General features: G+C 35.8%; 2 protein-coding genes across 3 annotated transcripts in view; one reads left to right on the forward strand and one right to left on the reverse strand.

The window, feature by feature from the left end:
• The window catches only part of LOC114537107 (collagen alpha-1(XVII) chain-like), a 101,930-nt gene that overhangs the window by 16,143 nt on the left and 61,376 nt on the right, over window positions 1-24,411 (reverse strand). The gene's annotated exons all lie outside the window — the stretch shown is intronic.
• LOC114537104 (L-amino-acid oxidase-like) overlaps window positions 17,508-24,411 on the forward strand; it is a 30,367-nt gene continuing 23,463 nt past the window's right edge. The window contains exon 1 of the mRNA XM_028558236.1: window positions 17,508-17,559. The gene's annotated coding sequence lies outside the window, so the exon portion shown is untranslated. The remainder of the gene's footprint in view (window positions 17,560-24,411) is intronic.

Here is a 24,411-nt window from a genome sequence, read left to right on the forward strand (position 1 = left end):
GGCGAGGCACAGACCCGCCAGCCAGGCTGACTTGAGGCAAGTGGTCAACGAATGCTGGCAAGGTATTGAACGTGTGACATTAAAAAACCTATGGAATCTATGCGAGCAAGAATAAAGGTCATTTCAAGAGCAAAAAAGAGGGAACTAAGCAATGACATGTAAATGCATGTTTGCACATTAAAATACGTAAAAATGAATATCATAACATCTCATAGTTGTTGTACAGCATGTATTTTTCTGTTTACTTGTTTACTTTTTTCTAGTTCACTTATCGGTAAGGTTTTCTGTAGAATATTAATATATGCTGCTGAAACAAAGAAATACAGTCACTGGACTCAAACTTTTGCCTCCTACTGTATATATAATTTATATTGCATGCACAGGAGTGTTGGCCATATACGCGAAATTTATATACTTGTATGATATCATATACAGCATATTATTTATAAAGAGACAGATTAAGCTTTTGATTGAAATATTTTCGTGCCAGATGAAGGAGCTAGACCGACACTTCTATAGCTTCACTGATTTTCGTTGTCTTTTAGACTCCAGCAGGAGTGTTTGAAAAGAATAAATGCTTTGAAATACAGGTTACATTAAAAACCCAACAGCAGTTTCATGAAATATTTTGCTGTGAACACTAGATCTAGAAAAATAATTCAAGTCTGCAATTAAGCCTAGAAGGCAAGGCATGTTAAATTGCTAATAATGTATATTTTCTCCAATGTAATGTAATTTGACATATTTTTATGAAAACCTCCCCCAAAATTTTTTTTTATTTACTGTATTTGAAACCAACTCCTTTGTGCATTCCCACGAAACTTCGATACCGGAAAAAATCAGTGGTTCATGCATTCGACGTCTTGTTTTGTTCTCCTAAAATCGCTCTTTTTGTTTACTTCAATTCTAATGTCGATGTAGCTCAAACCAGGATGATAGCTTTGTATTCAAGATCTGTGTTCGACGACTGAAGATTTTTTTTATTCTTCCCTCGTGAATTCCGTAATGTTTTTATAGCATGGTTCGAGTTTCGTGGCATTATTGGACATAGAGATAATATCAGTTGGGATACAGTTTTGACAATGTGTCACTTCTTCTATACTCCGCACTACGTCCCAAACTCACTTTCTTATGACACTTGCGCACTGCTCTCATTTAAGACACTATTTAGTAAAATAAAGTCAAATTTAATACAAATCAAATAACTCAAAAGCCAACATTTCTATATTATATTCGGAACGATGGATCTAGGGGTGCACAATGAATTGCGCAGCATAATTTTAAATTCAAAACATTTGCTGCATTAACAATAAGGAAGCGGTTCATATACACTCTAATGAAAATAACTGCTTTATTACGTGAGTAGGAGGAGCCTAGCACGATACCTTTCATAGACCGGATGTCCATATACGTTGATTAATCTTGATGAAATATAACCTTCCAAGAGGGAAGCCTAAGCTGCTGTTGAACCTATATATATACATTTACTCTTATAAAATATTCTTTAAACTTTCATTGAGTTAAGTGCTTTCGTGCCATACTATAGTGAAAGAAAAGCAAATTCAAGTTCGTTTGAACTGATGCACATAACTACTTACCTAGCCAGATTTTCCGAACAGTAATCTTTCTAAGCTTTTGCAGTGCATGTTTGTAAATTGTTTGTAATTTGTTTGTAAATTTCCCGTAGCTATGTAACTTAATGCCTGTAAGTGTATGCAGTCATTCAAGCAACAATTTTTACACAATTAACGTTATAATTCACACAGAATTTAGACTGTATACTGTTTGGTGAAATTAATCTCCCAAATCATTGCCGTCGCTTGGGATTTAAACTTCGCAGGGCACGTACGGCCTAGTACGGCCAGCTCTCGTAGCCAAACAAATGGCAGAAAAGCGTGAAATATGATTGTCAAAATTTAGTATCGAAAAAGATAATTATCCTAAGTAAAGGGCCGTAAATAGGAGCTGATAAACCTATATGTATGTATTCCTATACCATATAAACATATCTCTACAGGATGTGGCTTAAATATAATTAGCATTGGTAGTCATGCAATGACGAATGCAACTCTGGTTAATACTATACGAGTGGTGTTTGAAAATTTTGCCAAAATTGGATGAGCTGCCCGTCCAACTTGGCAAAATGTTGAAACATTACGAGTACTGGAAATCCCTAACTGCATGTACGAACAATATCCAATGAATATTTGACTTTCATTATTATAGTATGATAAAAGTTTGCCTTAATTTCTGGTTATTTTTAGTTCATTGCGGGCTGTTCAGTTTGATGCGAATAACTTCCGCTATATTTTATTTTTGGAATAATTGTACAGCGCGTTACGTAGTTCATGAAATAACTATACTTCTCTCGACCAATCAGCATCCAGTAAATTTCATCATGCTAGTAATAACCGAAGAAATCATTCAAGCAAACAACGTTCCATGCATATCGTCATACATCGTCGTACATCGTTATACATCGTCATTCATCGTGATACATCGTCATACATATATATCAATGTTCGATTCATTCATATGATTCATTTCAACTTCAATCTTGAAGAAGGTAACTTGAAGAACTGGTGAACCTATATTCAACCGCAGAAAATTTTCAGGTATGCGCTTTTATTTCTCCTCGATTAAACATATACTGTAATCTCTTGCATGAATGTCCTCCATAGCGTATAATACAAGCATCACGAATATCGTCGAATATATATATATATATATAAATTATCGTTTTTGGTAATGAATTATATTTCACGCTTTTCTGCCATCTGTTTGGCTACGAGAGCGGGTTGTATTAGGCCGTACGTGCCCCGCGAAGTTTAAATCCCCAGCGACGGCAATGATTTGGGAGATTAATTTCACCAAACAGTATACAGTCTGAATTCTGTGTGAATTAACGTTAATTGTGTAAAAATTGTTGCTTGAACGACTGCATACACTTACAGGCATTAAGTTATATATAGCTACGGGAAATTTAAAACAACATGCACTGCAAAAGCTTAGACAGATTACTGTTTGGTAAATCTGGCTAGGTAAGTAGTTATGTGCGTCAGTTCAAACGAACTTGACTTTGCTTTTCTTTCACTATACTATGGCACGAAAACACTTAACTCAATGAAAGTTTAAAGAATATATTCTAAGAGTAAATGTATATATATAGGTTCAACAGCAGCTTAGGCTTCCCTCTTGGAAGGTTATATTTCATCAAGATAAATCAACGTATATGGACATCCGGTCTATGAAAGGTATCGTGCTAGGCTCCTCCTACTCACGTAATAAAGCAGTTATTTTCATTAGAGTGTATATGAACCGCTTCCTTATTGTTAATGCAGCAAATGTTTTGAATTTAAAATTATGCTGCGCAATTCATTGTGCACCCCTAGATCCATCGTTCCGAATATAATATAGAAATGTTGGCTTTTGAGTTATTTGATTTGTATTAAATTTGACTTTATTTTACTAAATAGTGTCTTAAATGAGAGCAGTGCGCAAGTGTCATAAGAAAGTGAGTTTGGGACGTGGTGCGTAATATAGAAGAAGTGACACATTGTCAAAACTGTATCCGAACTGATATTATCTCCATGCCCAATAATGCCACGAAACTCGAACCATGCTATAAATACATTACGGAATTCACGAGGAAAGAATAAAAAACTTCAATTGTCGAATACAGATCTTGATTACAAAGCTGTTATCCTGTTTTGCCCTTTATCGATATTAGAATTGAAGTAAACAAAAAGAGCTAGCGATTTTAGGAGAACAAAACAAAATGTCAGATGCATGAACCATTTTTTCCGGTATCGAAGTTTCGTGTGTATGCACAAAGGAGTTGGTTTCAAATACAGTAAATTTGAAAGTTTTTGGGGGACGTTTTCATAAAAATATATCTAATTACATTGCACTGGACAAAATATACATTATTAGCAATTTCTAGGCTTAATTGCAGACTTGAAATATTTTTCAAGATCTAGTGTTCCCAGCAAAATATTTCATGAAAGTGCTGTTGGGTTTTTAATGTAACCTGTATTTCATAGCATTTATTCTTTTCAAACACTCCTGCTGCAGTCTAAAAGACAACGAAAATCAGTGAAGCATTAGAAGTGTTGGTCTAGCTCCTTCATGGCACGAAACATTTCAATCAAAAGCTTAATCTGTTTCTGTATAACAAACATGCTGTATATGATATCATACAAGTATATAAATTTTGCGTATATGCCAACACCCTAGTGCATGCAGTACATATAGCAGCTACTGTGTTTATTGCATGTAGTTTTAACTTTTAACCTCATTGTTACCGTATTTAATCATGGGGTAACCCTTGTATGTAATAAACACAAATTATCTACTGCAGAAGTGTTTAGCTTGGTCCACACATGATACAGTGAGTTATAAGCGGCACCGAACTTATATTGCTTAATTCCCATTAAAAAGTGCAATTCGCCCATTCTTCATGCCGTTGTTCTACACGTTCCACGATGCAGCCCATATTATAAATTATTCTACGTTAAGGGCCGTAAATAGGAGCTGATAAACCTGTATGTATGTATTCCTATACCATATAATTATACATATCTCTACAGGATGTGGCTTAAATGTAATTAGCATTGGTAGTCATGCGATGACGAGTGCAACTCGGGTTAATACTATACGAGTGGTGTTGCCAAAATCGGACGAGCTGGCGGTCCAACTTGGCAAAATGTTCAAACATTACGAGTATTGGAAATCCCTAACTGCATGTACGAACGATATCCCATGAGTATTTGACGTTCATTATTATAGTATGATAAAGTTTGCCTTAATTTCTGGTTATTACTCCGGCTACCGTAGGTACGCCGGAGTCTTAAAACACCAGCGGCCGAAAGTTTTGGATGTCACAAATGCGACCTACGTTCATGGAGTTAACCGCTTTTTCCCTCGAAAGGTTCGCGGGCTCACGCAAAAGGCCGTGGATATAAACACTGAAAGGATTTAAATTTTGGTTTTTCCATCAAATACTGCGACTGTTTTCCTTGGCATTAGCACTCGTAGTGCGTCGGGTTTTACTCGCAGGATTTTGGCACAATCAGTCGTTAGATCATTGGTAAATATTATAGCGTCGCAGGTTGTATGCATGATATACAATAACTTCGATTTTAATATACTGTATACAGGCTGTGCCTGTTTATTAACTTGATATTTTGTGGAAGATAAAAGAACTGAACAAGCTTCAACAATGTGTGGAAATTTTACATTAGAACTGTAAGCCATTAAAACTCTACAGATGTCACGTATCATTGTTGTCTCCGTTTTATAGCTCATCTATTAAAATAATATTGGTAGCAACAGCTAAATTTTGCCCTCAAGAAAGAACAATATTGCTCTCAGGCATCACAAACCCCTGCCCGGTCTCGTTATTTTGACGGACGCATGTATACGGTACGCCAACCTGTTCCGTAGCCAGAGTGTACGCCTGCCCAGGCGTCTTGATTTTAGTTTATTGCAGATTGTTAAGTTTGATGCGAATAACTTCCGCTATATTTTATTTTTGGAATAATTGTACAGCGCGTTACGTAGTTCATGAAATAACTATACTTCACTCGACTAATCAGCATCCAGTAAATTTCATCATGCTAATAATAACCGAAGAAATCATTCAAGCAAACAACGTTCCATGCATAGAGATAATATCAGTTTGGATACAGTTTTGACAATATGTCACTTATTCTATAATTATTACGCACAACACCCCAAACTCACTTTCTTATGACACTTGCGCACTGCTCTCATTTAAGACACTAAATAAGAAAATAAAGTCAAATTTAATACAAATCAAATAACTCAAAAGCCAACATTTCTATATCATATTCGGAATTTAACGGTGGCGGATCTAGGGGTGTGCACGATAAATTACGCAGCATAATTTAATTCAAGACACCTGCTGCATTAACAGTAAGCAGGAGGTTCATAATTATACACTCTCCTAGCTTGAGCAGCTGTTCAACGTTTAATACATTATAGCAGTACTGAACACTCAAGGCCTATGTCGAATAACGTTTTTCGAATAGTTGTGCGGTGATGGTAATCGATTATAAAAGCGAGCCATTTTAAATTAATCTAGCTGCAATAACATGCAGGTAAAACGTCTTTGTTGCTATCTTGCCGTACAAATCTAATACTGATCTTCTGACCTTCGCTCGCTGACATATCCAGGGTTATAGTCAGAATAAATTACTATCTAATTTGCAACAATATTAATATTCGTAGATACTTTTTAAAATATTCAGTATTCAACTGCTAAACCTGACACTATCTTTACGTTCAGTTTCATGAAGTAGCTTGAACTATCAAGAACCGTCCCGCTTACTTTAAAATTGTCGTTATAAATATCTCTTTACCGTTTGAAAAAAATGTATTTTCGACAAGAGATAGTTTACTGTCAACCCAATCGAAATGTTGATTCATTTGCAATCCACTATGGCATTTTTGAAATGGATGATTAGTCTATTGTCAGCCCTAATATATATAAAATTATACAGTATAATCATGCAAAATAATGATTTTCATAAACGGCGGAATATCGTTAAGTGTATGTTGGGGGGAGGGGTATTGATATAAAAAAGCCGTAGCTAGACCGCTTAATTCGGGTATTGTTTTCATTTATTATATATACAAGCACTAGGTATGATCTAGAAAAGTAATTCAAGTCCGCAATTAAGCCTATAGAAGGCAAGGCATGTGAAATTGCTAATAATAATTATAATGTACATTTTGTCCGGTGTAATGTAATTTGACATATTTTTATGAAAACCTCCCCCAAAAAACTTTCAAATTTACTGTATTTTAAACCAACTCCTTTGTGCATTCACACGAAACTTCGATACCGGAAAAAATGGTTCATGCATCTGACGTTTTGTTTTGTTCTCCTAAAATCGCTAGCTCTTTTTGTTTACTTCAATTCTAATATCGATAAAGGGAAAGCAGGATAACAGCTTTGTATTCAAGATCTGTATTCGACGACTGAAGATTTTTTTATTCTTCCCTTGTGAATTTCGTAATGTATTTATAGCATGGTTCGAGTTTCGTGGCATCGTTGGGCATAGAGATAATAGGGAGCTTTAGCAGTGACTACGAGTACGACTACGAGTACGAGATTCGTCATCCTCGCGCGTTGTTTGCTTACGCCATCAGCCAAAACTCGTAGTCGTTGGGCTTTTTAGTACAAGTTTTTTGATAAATTACGTACTCGAAAGCCCAACGACTACGAGTTTTGGCTGATGGCGTAAGCAAACAACGCGCAAGAATGACGAATCTCGTACTCGTAGTCGTACTCGTAGTCACTGCTAAAGCTCCCTAATATCAGTTCGGATACAGTTTTGACAATGCGTCAATTATTCTATATTACGCACAACATCCCAAACTCACTTTCTTATGACAGCTGTTCAACATTTAATACATTATATCAGTACTGAACACTCAAGGCCTAGGTCAAATGTTGTTTTTCAAATAATTGTGCGGTGATGGTAGTCGATTATTAAAGCATTGTTCCAATCTTGCCGCACAAATCCACTACTGATCTTCTGAGCTTCGCTCATTGCCGTATCCAGGGTTAGTCAGAATAAATTATTATCTAATTCGCAACAATATTAATATTGGTAGATCATTTTTAATTCTATAGAAATGAATAGCAGATCGCGTTGTTATTTAAGGTAATCCAAATAATTTTATATATATTCTGACTGACTGAAAGCGCTTGGTACTTCTCTATACAAACAAGCCTTGCCATTGGATGACCATCAAAATAAAATACAATCAGCTGTAAGAATCGATTTTCAAAAGAATGAATCATAAACACTGTTCACTATTGTTACAAAAAGCACAAATCACAAAACGTCAATCATATTAAATAGATCTTTACTGCTAAACCTTACACTATCTTTACGAGCAGTTTCATGAAGTAGCTTGTACCATCAAGAGCCACCCAGCTCACTTTTTAAAATTGTCGATATAAATATCTGTTTATACGGTTTGAAAAAAATGTATTTTCTACTACAGATAGTTTACTGTCAGCCCAATCGAAATGTTGATTCATTTGCAATCCACTATGGGATTTTTGAAATGGATGATTAACCTATTGTCAGCCCTTATATATATATATACAGTATAATCATGCAAAATAATGATTTTCATAAACGGCAGAAGATCTTTAAGCGTATTTTGGGAGGAGGTATATTGATATAAAAAAGCCGTAGCTAGACCGCTTAATTCGGGGGTTTTTTTCATTTATTATATACACAAGCGCTGGATATGAGCTAATGTGGAATCTGATTGGCTCTCTACAGGGTGTCTCAAAAAAACGCAACCACTCAATATTGTTCGGGTTTGCACCATTGTTCAGCTAAAATGACTTTTAGCATTTTAAAAGAAGGATTAAGAGCTTTTTTAAATTCCTAGAGGTGCTTATCTATTGCGCTTTATATACAGGGTGAGTAAAAAAAAACTGACACCTTTGAAATTCAAATTAGCTGCAATGTGTCTGTAATAGGCTGTAATGAGACAGAAGTTGCCCACAAAAATCTAGTGGGTATACGAAGCATATCAAACAAGTGAACCCATTCACCTTGAACATAAAGTTTGTACCCTTTGGGAGTTAAAATGCATTCTAAGCTCTGCAATAAAAAAGAACGTGGAATTAGTTCAATTGGTTTAAACACTTTCGCAATTAACCACGTCTTGTTGATTGTGCACAATGAAAATTGTGAAATTCCAGCGATTAGTTTGCGGCTAATTTGAATTTCAAAGGTGTCAGTTTTTTTTACTCACCCTGTATATAAAGCGCAATAGATAAGCACGTCTGGGAATTGAAAATAGCTCTTAATCCTTCTTTTAAAATGCCGTAAAAGTCATTTTAGCTCAACATTGGTGCAAACCCGAACAATATTAAGTGGTTTCGTTTTTTTGAGACACCCTGTAGAAAGCCAATCAGACTCCACATTAGCTCATATCCATTTTTGGCTCACCCAGAGCTGTATTAATGTCTTGCATATTTATTTTTTTAGATATTAGCTCATATTTGTCTAATAGAGAACCGTAAACAACATTGCAGCAAGATTTGGGGAGTTAAGCGACGATAAAATTCAAGTTTTCCTTTATAAAAATACAACAAAGTGCACTAAAACGACGACAAACTTTCAAACAAATGCATTCAACAATGGGCTAAAAATATAGGTTTACAAAATACAGGGTTTTGCTTCTGCCTTCCTGTAATAAAATGTTCAACACGCAATAATTATTCAATCTTTTTAAAAAAGTGTATTCACTGTTGATAAAATTACGAATAAATTTGAAAGTTGAGTTATCAGCACAATCATGTACGACTAGTGTTCCCAGAATAACTGTTAAATATTCATGTTTACAGTCATATCATAGCAACAATAGCGTACAAACGAAATTATTCGGGCACAAGATGAATATATGAATATACACCCTACAATTAAGCTTCTAGCTACGCCCATGAAAACAATAAATTTCAAAAGGAACTATAGAATTGTTGAATGTGAATGGATATGTAAATATTAGCCTTCCATCGTCTATGATTTCATTGCTAAAAATCTATAAGGAGTCAATACTTCATTTTTCTAGTACCATGGCATCACACTTTCTTTGTGCAAATGTTCACCTTTTGAAAGGCGCGAAAGGATTCAAAGAATGCATGAAAGATCAGCAAAATCCACCAATCATTCAGCAGAGTAATTATTTAAAAACGTTCTTGCTAAAAATTCTCCATGATAACTTGCATCAGGCCTATTTGGAGTACGGCGATAACGAACCTGGCCCTGCCCCTCCAACAACAAGAATGGCACCGAAGCACATCCCGAAAATTAAATATGACGTCATTATTGTTGGCGCCGGAATGTCTGGTCTTTCTGCAGCTTATGAGTTGAAGAGGGTGGGGCTTACGGTGAAAATCCTGGAGCAGACTGATCGTTATGGTGGAAGAGTTTTCACCTTTGGAAAAGATGCAGGCCTTGCACCTGGTCTATATGGCGAAGGTACACCTACTGAAGGCAAAATTTCTAAAGATATATTGCAATAAACTACCAACAATTTTTTTGGTTGAATTGCTTCTATACTCTTAGTATTTCCGAACATGCCGTTGAACTCAGTTTATTGTTCCTCCTTTTCTGTTAAGACACTGCAGGGTTTAACTGTATCAGAAACGTTTTATTTATATAAATCTATATATATAATCTGCGTCACTTTAAAATTCGCTGAATTATTGATACTTTTCCTTTTAAATTTTTAGGCGGAGCGATGAGATTGCCTGATGGTGTCGGCTCGTCTGCCACTAAAACCCATTTTATGACCGATGGGTATATAAAGAAATTTCAATTAACCACGAAAGCGTTTCCAAATTACGATAAAAAAGGCCTTTCCTATATTTACGGACTGAAGGAGCAATCAAACCGTATGTGATATTATAGATCTTAAATAAATGTTTACTCTTATATGCTTTAATACCCAATTGGAATACTAGTTTAATAGCACAGAGAGCAATGACGGTGTATGTGATATTGTACGTGAAATTCATGAATAATTGAATAGTTTATAAGCAACCAAATTTCGTGAATTATATCGCACGCTCGTTCACCCCGTATACCTCTACAAATTATAGTTTGAATATATATGGAAGATAAAAACATTGGTGGTTGTATCGAAAAAAAACACTTGTTTTTGTAACTGATTTGCATGTGCATGTCTATTCAAATCTTATTGATTACAAGTTCATTTCACATAACATTGTTCATGTTCTTTATATTCTTCCTTAGTTTGGGAAAGTAACCATTTTACAACTGTTTGGCCAGATTGGAGGAAAGGGATTAGTGGCATCCACATTAACGATATCGGTATTGTATATGTTATTTACATAATGTACATAAAGAAAGTGTTTACAAAATGAAATCATATATATATATATATATATATTTATATATATATATATATATATATATATATATATATATATATATATATATATATATTTAGATGATTATTACAAAAAAACAACTGGCGTTGTCACAAATCAATTGATTGCCTGGTTGAAAAATACGACCACCATTGATGAAGAAATCGCAGTTTGGGATCGTTGGATCAACATTTGGAGCCAGTTTACATTGGAAAGCTTTCTGGAGAGCAGTAAAGAAGTTATTTGTGCAAAATTAACAAAATGTGATCAAGATTGCTTAGATGTCACGATGCTTGGGAAACTTTTGCCCTGGTCCAACGATGCAGTTCGTGGATACTCTGTATTTACATATACACAACAGCTGGACCAGTCATTGGTTGAGTATCTTCGCGATCAGCTAGGAAACTGGTGGTCAGATGATATGCATACCCTCGTGGGTGGCATGCACAGTTTACCAGAAGCTTTCTTCAAGTGCAAAGATCACCCGTTGGTTGCTAACGATATCGAAATGAAGCAACAAGTTTACAAGATTCGTTATCATTCCTCACCCTTCCAGCCAAACGATGATTATGTCATTGTTTCCTGCTATGCAAATCCACCGGCATCGGAAACGGAATACATAGCACGGGTAAGTGATTCAGTGGCGTAGCCAGCCTGACGATTTCGTTCTACTGTGAATTTTGAAGCTATTTAAAATATTCATTTCTTTAAAATTAATTGATCTCACAATAGTTGAACACCAAAAACAACAAACGAGACTAAATCTTCAGGCTGGCTAGGCTACTGATTTCATTGATTACGATTACACACATATCACACATTATGTCAACTGCCACATGCCAAGCAGTTGGGGATGAAATTGGGCATGAAATTGGAAATATTTAGCATAAAATCGAACAGGCTAGTAAGGTGTAGGTATACCATCATGATTTCTCCATGTATTTCCAACTCTATATGGAACCACCATTTGCCCAAACTTCGAGAAGTGTTTTTTTCCAATTCTACACGTTTGTAATAATCATTTTACCTAATACTCTGCAGCCTGGAAGCGCGATCACCGGTAATGAAATGTTCGTCTTTCATGTATGAAAATAACAATTTTAACCCCAGTGTGACCAGAACTGGTACATCACTTGATCCGCGGTCGGATGTGAACAGGCAGTCCCACCTGATTTTAATAATTACCAAATTTAGGGCAGGAGGGGGAAACGAAGCAAGAATTAAGCAGCTTTGGTTTAAAAATCGCATACATTATATGATGAAAGGCTGAAAATAATATACGATGGCAAACTTTTGCGCTTAAGCATGGAAAAATTCTAAACAGAATTTTTCCCTGTCCCAACTGGGCAAGAAGGCAATTTTACTCCGCCGGACACTTCACCTTTTAAAAACGTACTTTTAAAAAATGCATGTTGATGTTTTATCATTAGCAATTCCTTGATATATAGGCTGTTATCCTCACAACTCAAGTCAACATATTGCGGCAAATTACTTTTGAGCCAATTCAACCAACCCAGGAAGGCAGGGAGGCCCTCAGAAAGAATCACCAAGCCATTGAAGACATGTTCACAGCACCTTCCACAAAGATTATCCTGCAAACCAAGACCAGATTCTGGGAAGACAACTACGGAATCAAAGGTGGCTTTTCTAAGACCAACCTACCCATCGGACAAATACATTACGTAAAGCCCGATCCTGACTTTGTCGATACCACCAAGCAAGGAATTATCCTGATTTACACCTGGAAAAATGAAGCACTACTTTTTGGTTCCCTGACCAAAGAGCAGGCAAAGAAAGAGGCAATTGAACAAGTTGGAGAAATTCATCCTGAGATCAAAGAAGAAGGGGCAGTTGAAAAATGTATTGTCCATGCTTGGTACAGCCAACCCTCTTATCAAGGTGCCTATGGACTCTTGAAGACCACTCAATTCAACAATGTCAGGTGCGTTGTAGTCGTAGAAGTATTACATAGGATTAATTTCATAACAATTATTGTATAATTTTATACTGTGATAGATCGATCAATGATTCAATTTAATAAATTTTAAGTATGCGTCGTATTGATTCATCCCAGGATGAATTCTCGCCAATAAAGTCAATACCTCGGTTTACTAACTGCTCTAACTCAAACCTGTTAAACTACATGCTACTGTTTTTGTGAAACAGTGTGCTGCCATGGAGCAAAAGCAAACTGAAACAATTTGGCGTCTCCGGAATAACTCTTTTTTTTATAACTTATACAGATATTTGTGGGAACCAATGGGAAATGTGCATTTTGCGGGCGATAGCATATCATTTACCGCTGGCTGGATTCAAGGAGCTTTAGAAAGTGGCTTTAAATCCGCGTATCAAGTTTACGCACGTCACATGAAGAGAGATAAACGGGAAGGCAAGTGTTAAGTACATGGATTTACTAAAAATACATAACATTATAGAAAAACTGCATAGCAAATATCATAATGATGGTTCATAATTATCTGGATTAAAAAAGTAGTGATTTCTTGATCAAACTATGTAGCTACTATAAGAGGTAAACGGTAAAAATAAAGATTTCTTTGGAAAGGATTTTTGTAACAGTTACATGAATCAGAGTCTTGCCGGGATCTGCACCAAAGTTATTCGCCATGTAAATTTAAATATAATCACAACGCCTTGCAGAATTGTGCTCATCCTTACGGGCGATGACTTGCGCCGCAATGCATCGATTAGGAGGTTGTGGATTTGTTTTTTATTATACACAATGTGAAATATTAATCATCAGTTTAATGGTCGGAAACCATATTGGAGTATTAATTACATTCAAATTTTAACTAATAATGTTCCAATAACTTAACAAACTCCAACTGCTACTGTTTTTTTATATTCACAAAAAATTGGATTTGCGCTGAAAGATTTTCAACACAATATATAGCCTGAGCGCGCTAAAAACAAGTAAACTTTTCAGAACACAATTTACGGAGACATATGGGTAATACGTCGCATTTTGATCAAGTTGAATGCAATTCAGACAATAGATGAGATGATAGTCAATAGATAAGTTTTGTCTTTATAGTCAGTTATATAGCAGTACTGCACTGGTTTTAGTTAATTTGCTACCCGCGTACATTGCAAGTCAACAGACTACATAAAACATTAATCAGAGGTGAATTGGATTCGACAATTTTGGCGGTCATGTGAACGGACAATATAACCTAAAAAATTGTGATAAACGGAAAAACTGCAGGTGAAAGACATAATTTATTCATTACGTATGTAAGAGGAGCTTATAAGCCTGTAATTAGCATAGGTAGTCATGCAATGGTGAGTACAACTCGACTGAATACTACAATGGAGTGGTGTTTGAAAAATTTGCCAAAATTGGTCGTAGATCACAAGTGAACTGGATTCGACAAAATTGGAGCGTGTGCACAAATCTTATCCTGACAAACTTTTCCATAAGAATTTTTTTTGTTAAATTTTCTCCACTGAAAATTGTGATAAACGGAAAGACCAATATCACGAGCGAGAAATAATCTATTCATTACGTGAGTAGGAGGAGCTGATAAGCCTCTAAGCTTCCCATACCATAGTGTTTGGTGTCTCTACAGAACGTGGATGAAATGTAATTAGCATAGATAGTCACGAGATGGCGAGTACAACTCTGGTTAATATCAGTTCGCAAAATGTTCAATCATTACGAGTAATGTGAATGCCTAATTTCATATAATTATGAACAATATGGCTGATCCCATTATTATTAATTTTTATGTTCATTATCATCATGATATAAAATCGTTACGTTTTCAAAGCCCTCAGTTGTTTGAAATCTTTTTGGACGCAATTTCTAATGCATGCATGCATACGTTTCTTGTCAAAATATACGCCTGCATGCCAGACTTTTATCAATTCAGTTTGCAGTATTCAGTGTGTTCGTTGTTTGAGTGAAATATTTTCGTTTATGTTTTAGTTCATTCAGGAATGTTTGCATTTTTTATTCAATTAATTTCCGCCATTTTATTTTGGGCAAAATAATTATTCGTGCTGCAGCACGTAGTTATATGCAATTTTCTCTTCTGGACCAATCAGCATCCAGTAGTTTTAACATTCTTATAATAACCAAATAATCGGAGCATACGACGTTCCATTCTGCTATCGTCATACATCGTCATATACATATATAATGAATCATTGTTCATAGCTACATATATATCAGACTCATTTATTTCAACTTCAATCTCGAAGGAGTGCAGACAAGGTAACTGGTGAACATACATTGAACCGCAGGAAATTTTCAGGTATGCATTTAATTTCTGCTCGATAAATTGTGAAACATGTTATTTTTTTGCATGAATGTCTTCCATAGCGTATGTGTATTACAAGCATCACGCAAAAAACCCATACAATATTATATTAGAACCTGTGATATCGTATACATTTAAATTTATATTAATATACGTTATGGAATGTGTGGAAGAAATTACCTTTAATGGCGAAATTTATTTTTTATCTTCTTGTCCATGCTTCCAAAATTCTCATTTCATTGTTATGACGTCATTTACATACACATTTCAAATACTAGTATATTTCGCGCCAATTCAGAATTGCGACGACGAAGAATAAAAAAAAACAAAAAAAAAACCGAGGCGAATTTTCAACTCCGTCGATGACGCCGGAGTAATTATAAGGGATACTCCATGGTTAAATATATGTAACAATGAGGTTAACACAATATGAAGTAAACACATTTAGATTATACAGAGATATATCAAGCTTTTAAGTGAAATCGTGCCTTATAATAGCAAGATCAAACTCTTTTAAACCCATGATGGAAATCATGGGTTTAAAACCATGAGATGGTCATTATTCATGAGATGAGATTAATATTCCGATACATAATTATTCTATACTGCGTACAACTAGAAGGAACCACGTCACAAACTCATGTTCATATCATACAAACTTACGCATGCACTTCAGTCATAAAACGCACTTCCTCCTTCACATTTGCTGATGGAAATAGCTACATGCATGCAGCAATTGCTTGAATTGCTATGTAATTTGCAATCATGTTAAAATTGGTGGATTTGTATGTAAAAATATTCTTTACAAATGAATAACCAATATCGTTGTTATTAGGTATTTTGAATTTGAAATTTAAACCCAGAATTAAGGCTTATACACGGAACCGAAGTACCGTTCTGGACTTAGCTATACGAACAAAAAGCAAATCACAAAACTCGTGGATCATATGACATAGGTGAATCCTTACAGCTAAATCTGGCACTTTCTTCGCGTGTAGTCTTCTTCGTGTTTGAAGTAGCTTGTATCATCAATAACAATCAAGCTCGTTTTATAACTCTATATCGCAAACAATTCGAAGCTTTGCGCCATTCAGATCTCTTTCTCTCAACAACACCGCATCTATGTCAGAGCAGAAATCGAACGCTCCGCCCATCCCTTGGAAGCAGTGCATGTGTCATTTCAAACGAAATATAATTGTATTAAACGGCACAACTCTTGTTGTTTTGCAGTCAAACGGAATCCGCTGTATTATTGCCACTGTTGTAGAAAATACATGTTTTGCAAATGTAAATAAATATCTGGGTTCTGCCGATTCAAATAAAACAATGATCTAGAAAACAATTAATTCTAAAATTAATAAAGTATATAATAATGTTGAATGTGATATAATTATTCCCCAGCCATCCCCCCACCTCCTTTATGTTTACCCCGTTTACACTAGAACGAAAGTTTTCGGATTTGTAAAATTATCCGGATTCATAGTTACACACATGTATTGGATTCGTCAGGTGTTTACACCACACTTTAGTTGTTTTTGTATGCGGATTTGTCCGTTTACACTCACATTACTTGTTCTTGGAGAATTGTTTGGTCGTCACGTTTGAATTTCTTCGGATTCGTCGTGCAAGCGTTTACACAAGATAATTTTCCGGATTCAAATGTTTCAGGATACGAAGTTTCCACAAACTTTACGGATTCAAAGTTTCCGGATACGGCTTAAAACCGAGTACATTTTCTATCGGATTCGTTGCTGCGTGTGTAAACAGCAACATGAATCCGGTACTAAAACATTCCGCTTTCGTGATGAATCCGGAAACTTTCGCTCTAGTGTAAACGGGGTCTATAACGATCTTCCATGATCTACGATTTTCTTTTTAACATTCGATATCTATTGATTCTTTTCTTCATTTTTTCTAGTACCATGGCATCAAACTTTCTCTCTGCAAATATTCACCTTTTGAAAGGCGTGAAACCATTCAAGGAAAGAATGAAAGGTCAAGAAGACCCACCAGTCATTCAGCAGAGTAACTATTTAAAAACGTTCATGCTAAAAATCCTCCATGATAACTTGCACGAGGCATATATGGAGTACGGCGATATTGTACCTGGCCCTGCCCCTCCAACAACAAGAATGGCATCGAGCCATCCCCCCGTAATTGAATATGACGTGATTATCGTTGGCGCTGGTATGTCCGGTCTTTCTGCAGCGTATGAGTTGAAGAGGGTAGGGCTAAAAGTGAAAATTCTGGAGCAAACTGATCGCTTTGGTGGAAGAGTTTTCACTTATGGGGAAGATGCAGGCCTTGCACCTGGTTTATATGGCGAAGGTACGCCAGCTGTAGGCAAAATGTCTAGAAATATATTGCGATAATTACCAACAAACATTAATTCTAAGTTGAATTGTTTCTATACTCTTAGTATTTCCGACCATAAATTTTTGTACACACAATATTTTCCCTTCTTTTCCAAGAAGTCAGTGCGGGAATTGATTGTATCACAAACTTTTCACTCCTATAATAATAGCAATTATTATCCATACTGCTGGGATTCGTTTGAATTTGGCAGTAAGTAATTGTAGAAATGCGCGTGGCTACCTAATTATTGATATGTCTCGGTTTGAATTTTTAGGCGGAGCGATGAGATTTCCCAAAGACGTTGGCTCATCTAAAGCTAAAACGCATTTTATGACAGATGGATACATAACGAAATTTAATTTAGAGATGAAAGAGTTCCTAAATTACGATGAAAAAGGCCTTTCCTTAATTTACGGACTGAAGGAGCAAACAAAGCGTATGTGTAAAAGATTTCAAATAAATGTTTGCTCTTATATGTTTTAATACCCACTGAATTGAATATTAAATACCGCAACATTTTTTTTCTCTTCTCTCGTTTTTTTTGGCCACCATGCAGATTTCCTTTCAAATATCTTATTTCTTCATTTAACACTGGGTTAAAGCAAATCTTTATATTAATTTTTAATCGCATGATTACAAAGTTGAATATATTTTTGCATCAATATTTTCCTGACCAGCAGAAGTAATATTTTCTAAAATTTTAAAGCGAACAGTAGTTCAGAAGCGCATTAACCAAAATGCTGGGTTAAATTTAATGCTAATATTTGTATTATATTATTCACGTTCAGCATTATTAGTTCCTTTTGAAAATTATTGCTTCCACGCTCTGCTAACATGACGTACCAACCTAACGATCTTTTCCTACCCAAAAAATATAGTCCGATTATTATCTCCTACTCTATAAGGGTTAGTCCATCAAACAGTAGGATTCATAGAAATGAACGATAAAGTTATACAATTGATGTTGTTCAATTTCTTCCTTAGTTTGGGAAGAGAACCATTTTGCAACCGTTTGGCCAGATTGGAAGAAAGGGATTAGTGGTGTCGACGTAAGAGATATAGGTATTGTACATGTTACTTCCTATATTTGTTTCAGTGAAAAATATTTATTTCAGTGGGATACTTCTTTCAGAGAAAAACATTAGTAAGCCCAGGAATTGACACGCAAAAAGGCGTATTAAAAGTTATTGAGTAACGTTTCGTCGCACTACAAGTGACAGACAAAAATTAATACAGTTAAGCTATTCTATCTATTGCAATATTATTATAATAAACAAAGTACACAATTACTTCAAAATTAATGTTATCATAATATTACTATTCATTTCAAATTTAAATGTACTAGCTATAGAGAAGATAGAAGAGCTTAACTAATAACTGTATTTAGTCTGATGACGTCGCTGTGACGAAACGTATTAATTAATTTTAATATGCCTTATTGCTTATTATATGCTGGGGCCAGTTGTTCGAAAGGCGTTTAGGTTAAAACGGTAGATAAATAGTTATGTATTTCCATTGAAAATGTAACTATTAACATCGACATATTTCAGCTCAGTTGTTCAAAAAATCAGTATAACCACGAGTGTTTGTAATCAATTTGCATATCTATTCAAATTAATTTTTTTGGCGTATCAGGGGTGTGCACGTAACCTTTTTCACGAAATTTGGTTGGGTACAAACAGCATTAATCATCCACAATCCCAGTCATTAAATTATGATTTTCCTGGTTCTGAAATATATTTAGGTGATTATTACTCAAAAACAACCAAAGTTGTCACAGATCAATTGATTGCGTGGTTGAAAAATACGACCACTATAGAAGAAGAAATTAAAGTGTGGGAACGCTGGATCAACATTTGGAGCCAGTTTACATTGGAAAGCTTTCTGGAGAGCAATGTTGATGTTATTCGTGCAAAATTAACAAAGGATGATCAAGATTGCTTAAATGTCACGACGCTTGGCAAACTTTTGCCCTGGTCCAACGATGCAGTTCGTGGATACTCTGTATTTAGTTATACACAACAGCTGGACCGAGCATTGGATGGATATCTTCGCAGTCAGCTGGGAAACTGGTCCTCACCTGATATGCGCACCCTAGTCGATGGCATGCACAGCTTACCAAAAGCTTTCTTCACGTGTGAGAAAGATCCGTTGGTTTCTGACGATATCGATATGAAGAAACAAGTTTACAAGATTCGTTATCATTCATCATCCTCTCAGCCAAACGACGATTATGTCATTGTATCCTGCTATGCAAACTCTCCAGAACCAGAACGTCAATACACAGCACGGGTAAGTTCGTTTATTAGGTTAAGATTATCCGATTGAAGGGAGTTTACAACCGCTTGTGCGAATCGCTTCTGCCCATAACAACAGATAGTCAAACTTGTGTCAAAATTTCTCAAATTTCGCATGTTTCGAATATCACTGAACATAAACTCTCTCTCATATCCATCCAGATGCATAGTGAACTAAATGCGTGTCAAATACTCCGAACGTTTTTGATATTTTTGTAAACAAACGGATTCGTATTGTCAACAAAGCGTTTGTTTACATTACGGACTGTACCTCACAGGGGAGGAGCCGGAAGCATCCAGAGATTAGAGAGGGACACCAGCTTCAAGGACACTTTTGGTTAAGAAAAAGGGCAGTTATGTATACGAATGGTTTGATTGCCAAGGCTGGAAGGACACCACGCACTAGTGTGATTTATATTTATAATTTTGGTGGGCGTGCCTTCTGTGCCCAGCCGGTCTCTACGTCCCTGGTAACCCACTGTGAAACTTGTTTTCCTGTAGAAGGTGCACCGCCTTTTGGGATTTTATTTCATCTCGTTTTAACCACTTGTTAACTTATTCTTCAACAAAATTTTCATATCACAATTCGAACTTTTCCCTGAAATATTGAAAAATTATCAATATGCTTTTTATTCATCAGTAAATAGAAAGTGAGGAAATCTTTAGCAAGAAAATTCACTCCTCGCCTTTCGTAGTTTTAAAATAAATACATATTGATGTTTTATCATTATCTATTATTTGATGTAGGCTGTTATCCTCACCACTCAAGTCAACATATTGCGGCAAATTAATTTGAGCCAATTCAACCAACCCAGGAAGACAGGGAGGCCCTCAGAAAGAATCTTCAAGCCATTGAAGACATGTTCACAGGACCCGCCACAAAGATTTTCCTGCAAACCAAGACCAGATTCTGGGAAGAAGAGAAGTACGACATCCATGGTGGATTTTCTAGGACCAACCTACCCATCGGACAAATACATTACGTAAAGCCGGATCCTCACCATGTGGATTCCACCAAGCAAGGAATAATTATGAGTTACACCTGGAAAAATGAAGCATTGCTTTTCGGTTCTCTGACCCAAGAGCAGGCAGAGAAGGAAGTCATTGAGCAAGTTGGAGAAATTCACCCTGAGATCAAAGAAGAAGGAGCAGTTGAAAAATGTATTGTCCATGCTTGGTACAACCAACCCTCTTATCAAGGTGCTTATGGACTCTTGAAGACCACTCAATTCAACAATATCAGGTGCGTTGTAGTCGTGAAAATAGAGAGGTTAAGATCGACTTCCGCTACGAGTACTGATACCAATATTCAGTCACGCGCATGCGCAGACGTAACAATCGTCCAAAATGTGATAACACCGGAAGTCGCGAGTACCGTTTTGGGGCTGAAAATGGAAGTGGATAGGTAGGCGAAGTACCGAATTATATTTACTGTATTATTGCATTTCCTGCAGTTTTTTCTAATAATATTATTTAGTTTTTAGTTGTGTAATGTTTCTGCTTTGTTTGTCGAGACTTAAGGATTGTGACTAGAGTTTTTGATGTTAATATAGCCGCTATACTCCGCCGTGTTTATTTACTTCTTACGGAAGTCACAATCTTAACGCTTTAAAGTTTCCGCGCTGCCAAACAGTAATACGTCATGTATTTTTGTATCGGTACTGGTAGTGGAAGTAGATCTTAACCTCCCTAATATTACATAGGCCTAATACCATGCTCGTTTTAACTGGTAAGAATTATTTTGAATACTGTGATAGGCCGACCAATGAATTGACGATTGAATTCAATATTATTTTAGGATTATGTATTTTTTATGGATTATGTACTGATTAATATCAGGATGAATTCTCGCCAATAAAGTCAGTTTATTAACTCCAACGTGTTAGCAACGTACTGTTTTTGTAAGGCAGTGTGCTACCATGGACCAAAAGCAAACTGAAACAATGTGGCTCCTCCAACATAACTCTTTTCCTTATAACTGACAGATATTTGTGGGAACCAATGGGAAATGTTCATTTTGCTGGCGATAACATATCATTTACCGCTGGCTGGATTCAAGGAGCTGTGGAAAGTGGCTTTAAATCCGCTTATCAAGTTTACGCACGTCACATGAAGAGAGTTAAGTGCGAAGGGAAAGATTAATTGCACGGATTTGCCTAAAAATAAATGACATTGTAGAAAAACTGCATAGAAAATATCATTAATTATCAGAGCTAATAAATAGTGATAGTTGTTTAACAGTTACATGAAATAGAATATTGGATCCCGTCCGGATTAAAGTTGTCCGTTACGTAATTCAAACATTAGCGCCACGTTGCCGAATTGTACTGGTCCGTACGGGCATTAACATGCGTCGCAATGCATGATTGCGTCTCACTGGCTTAACATAATTGCTGCTCCGCCAAACTACAGGGTGTCCCAAAAAAAAACGAAAACTATTGAAATCACCCATAACAATGTAATTGTTAGAGTTTGAATGCCTAAGCACTCTGTTGGGACCCACAAGTGTGTAAATGTTTGCCATAAGCATTTTTATGCATGCATATTATGCAGTAAAATTTGCTCGTACGCGAAAATGATATTTATTAACAATATTTAAATGTGCATCTCAATTACCATGACCTTTGACATGTCCCCTTTCTCTAACAACACAAAGCATTTAGCATTTCACTGAGTTGCATTAAATCCCCACGGGTTAAAATTCGTGCACACGGCATTCAAATTTTAACAATGAGTGATTTCAATAGTTTTCGTTTTTTTGGGTCACCCTGTACAGGGTGTATCAAAAAAACTGCAAATACCATAATTGGTATGCACGAGATTATACATTAGAATTTCAATGACTGTGCAACTAATTACTCTTCTGGGATTTGAAAATACGTTTCCCAGGGTTATCAAAACAAGGACACAAAGTGAATTAAACTTATGAGTTCGATTACGAGTTTCGATTTGGCTTTGGGCGTACTTTAAAACAAGAAATACTCTTTGCTCTGTTCTTAGCTGAGCCATTCGTAATCGACCTAATTTTAATTCACTCTGTTTGCTTGTTTTGACAACCCTGGGGAACGTATTTCAAATCCCAGAAGCGTAATTAGTTGCACAGTCATTGAAATTCTAAAGTGCATACAAATTATTGTATTTGTAGTTTTTTTGATACACCCTGTACAGGGTGAGTAGAAAAAAACTGATACCTTTGAAATTCAAATTAGCTGGAAAATTATGGCTTGAATATGACAATTCCCATGTACAATCAACAAAAACGACTTGATAAAACTGTTCTTTTGTATTTACAGAGCCTAGAATGCATTTTAACTCCCAATGGGAACAAACTTTATGTTTTATGTTAATTAATATGATATGCTTCGTATACCTATGAAATATTTTAAGCAACTTCTGTCACATTACTGCCGCTATGCGACTAATTTGAATTTCAATGTGTGTCAGTTTTTTTTTCAGTACTCACCCTGTATGTATAGGGCATACTCGTTTGGTATTAAAGTGATTTATCAAATTAGTTAGTGACTGTAATATCACAGGAGCCAATATACGTAATAAGCGCTGAGAAATGTTATCGCATCCAACTGCCTTTCGTGGATTAAGATTGTTCAATATGTTATTTATACAGGCCACCTCGACTCGAACAAATTTAAATTCTGCTAATTAATAAGAGGTACGCAAATAATCGACTCTACGTATATGATCTGGGCGTAGGGAAGAGAAAAGTCTATTTTTAATTATAAATCACGGAATACAATAGTGAATAGACTTAAGAAATATCAGGCAGTAGGTATAATGAAGAATTTTCAGAGTAAATAGATGTGGAGGTTGTATATTCCATTTTGCAGGAGATGAATTTTCGATCAATTAGCCAAAGGAAAGGCGTAAAAAGGTGGGATTTGACGCGAAATAACAGCAGGAAATGATATTTTGCTTTTATTTGCAGCTAAACAATGCTTTTGAGGTGTAATGTGGCATGAGTTATAACATAGCTACGTTTTAAGCATCATATTACAAATAAAGCAAATTAGCTCGACTTTTATAGCTGTCGCGACTCGCGACTCTCGACAGTTACCTAGACTCAATCCTTCAGGCTGGCAGCTTAATAGAAGTAAAAATTGATATAAAACATCATTTAGGACTACTCTTTGGTGGCCGCGGCCGCTTAATAGGGGTGGCCGTTTAATAGAGGGATAGTTAATAGTATTTGTATTACAAAAAATTCGGAACTTCGATATGTGGCCGTTTAATGGAGGGTGCGTAATATAAAACACAATTGATTGACATAAGAGCTGGCAGCCGCCTAGAGCACCTTTGTTTTAATAAGGTTAAAATTTAATTTAGTTAAGCTGAAATTTAGCTTTGCTTGGGCTTTTAAGATACGTAAACTTTACATATTTACCTAAACCCACTGTTTACCTAAAAACGACAGATTGGACAAAATGATTGATGTCAAGCTTGGAAGGAATTGATATTTGTGAATCCCCAAAAATATTTACTCATGCATTTCGTGGCAATAATCAATTTCTCA

The sequence above is a fragment of the Dendronephthya gigantea genome, unplaced genomic scaffold, assembly GCF_004324835.1.
Source record: "Dendronephthya gigantea isolate DGI-Jeju-01 unplaced genomic scaffold, DenGig_1.0 000150F, whole genome shotgun sequence".
Classification (NCBI taxonomy): Eukaryota; Metazoa; Cnidaria; class Anthozoa; order Malacalcyonacea; family Nephtheidae; genus Dendronephthya; species Dendronephthya gigantea.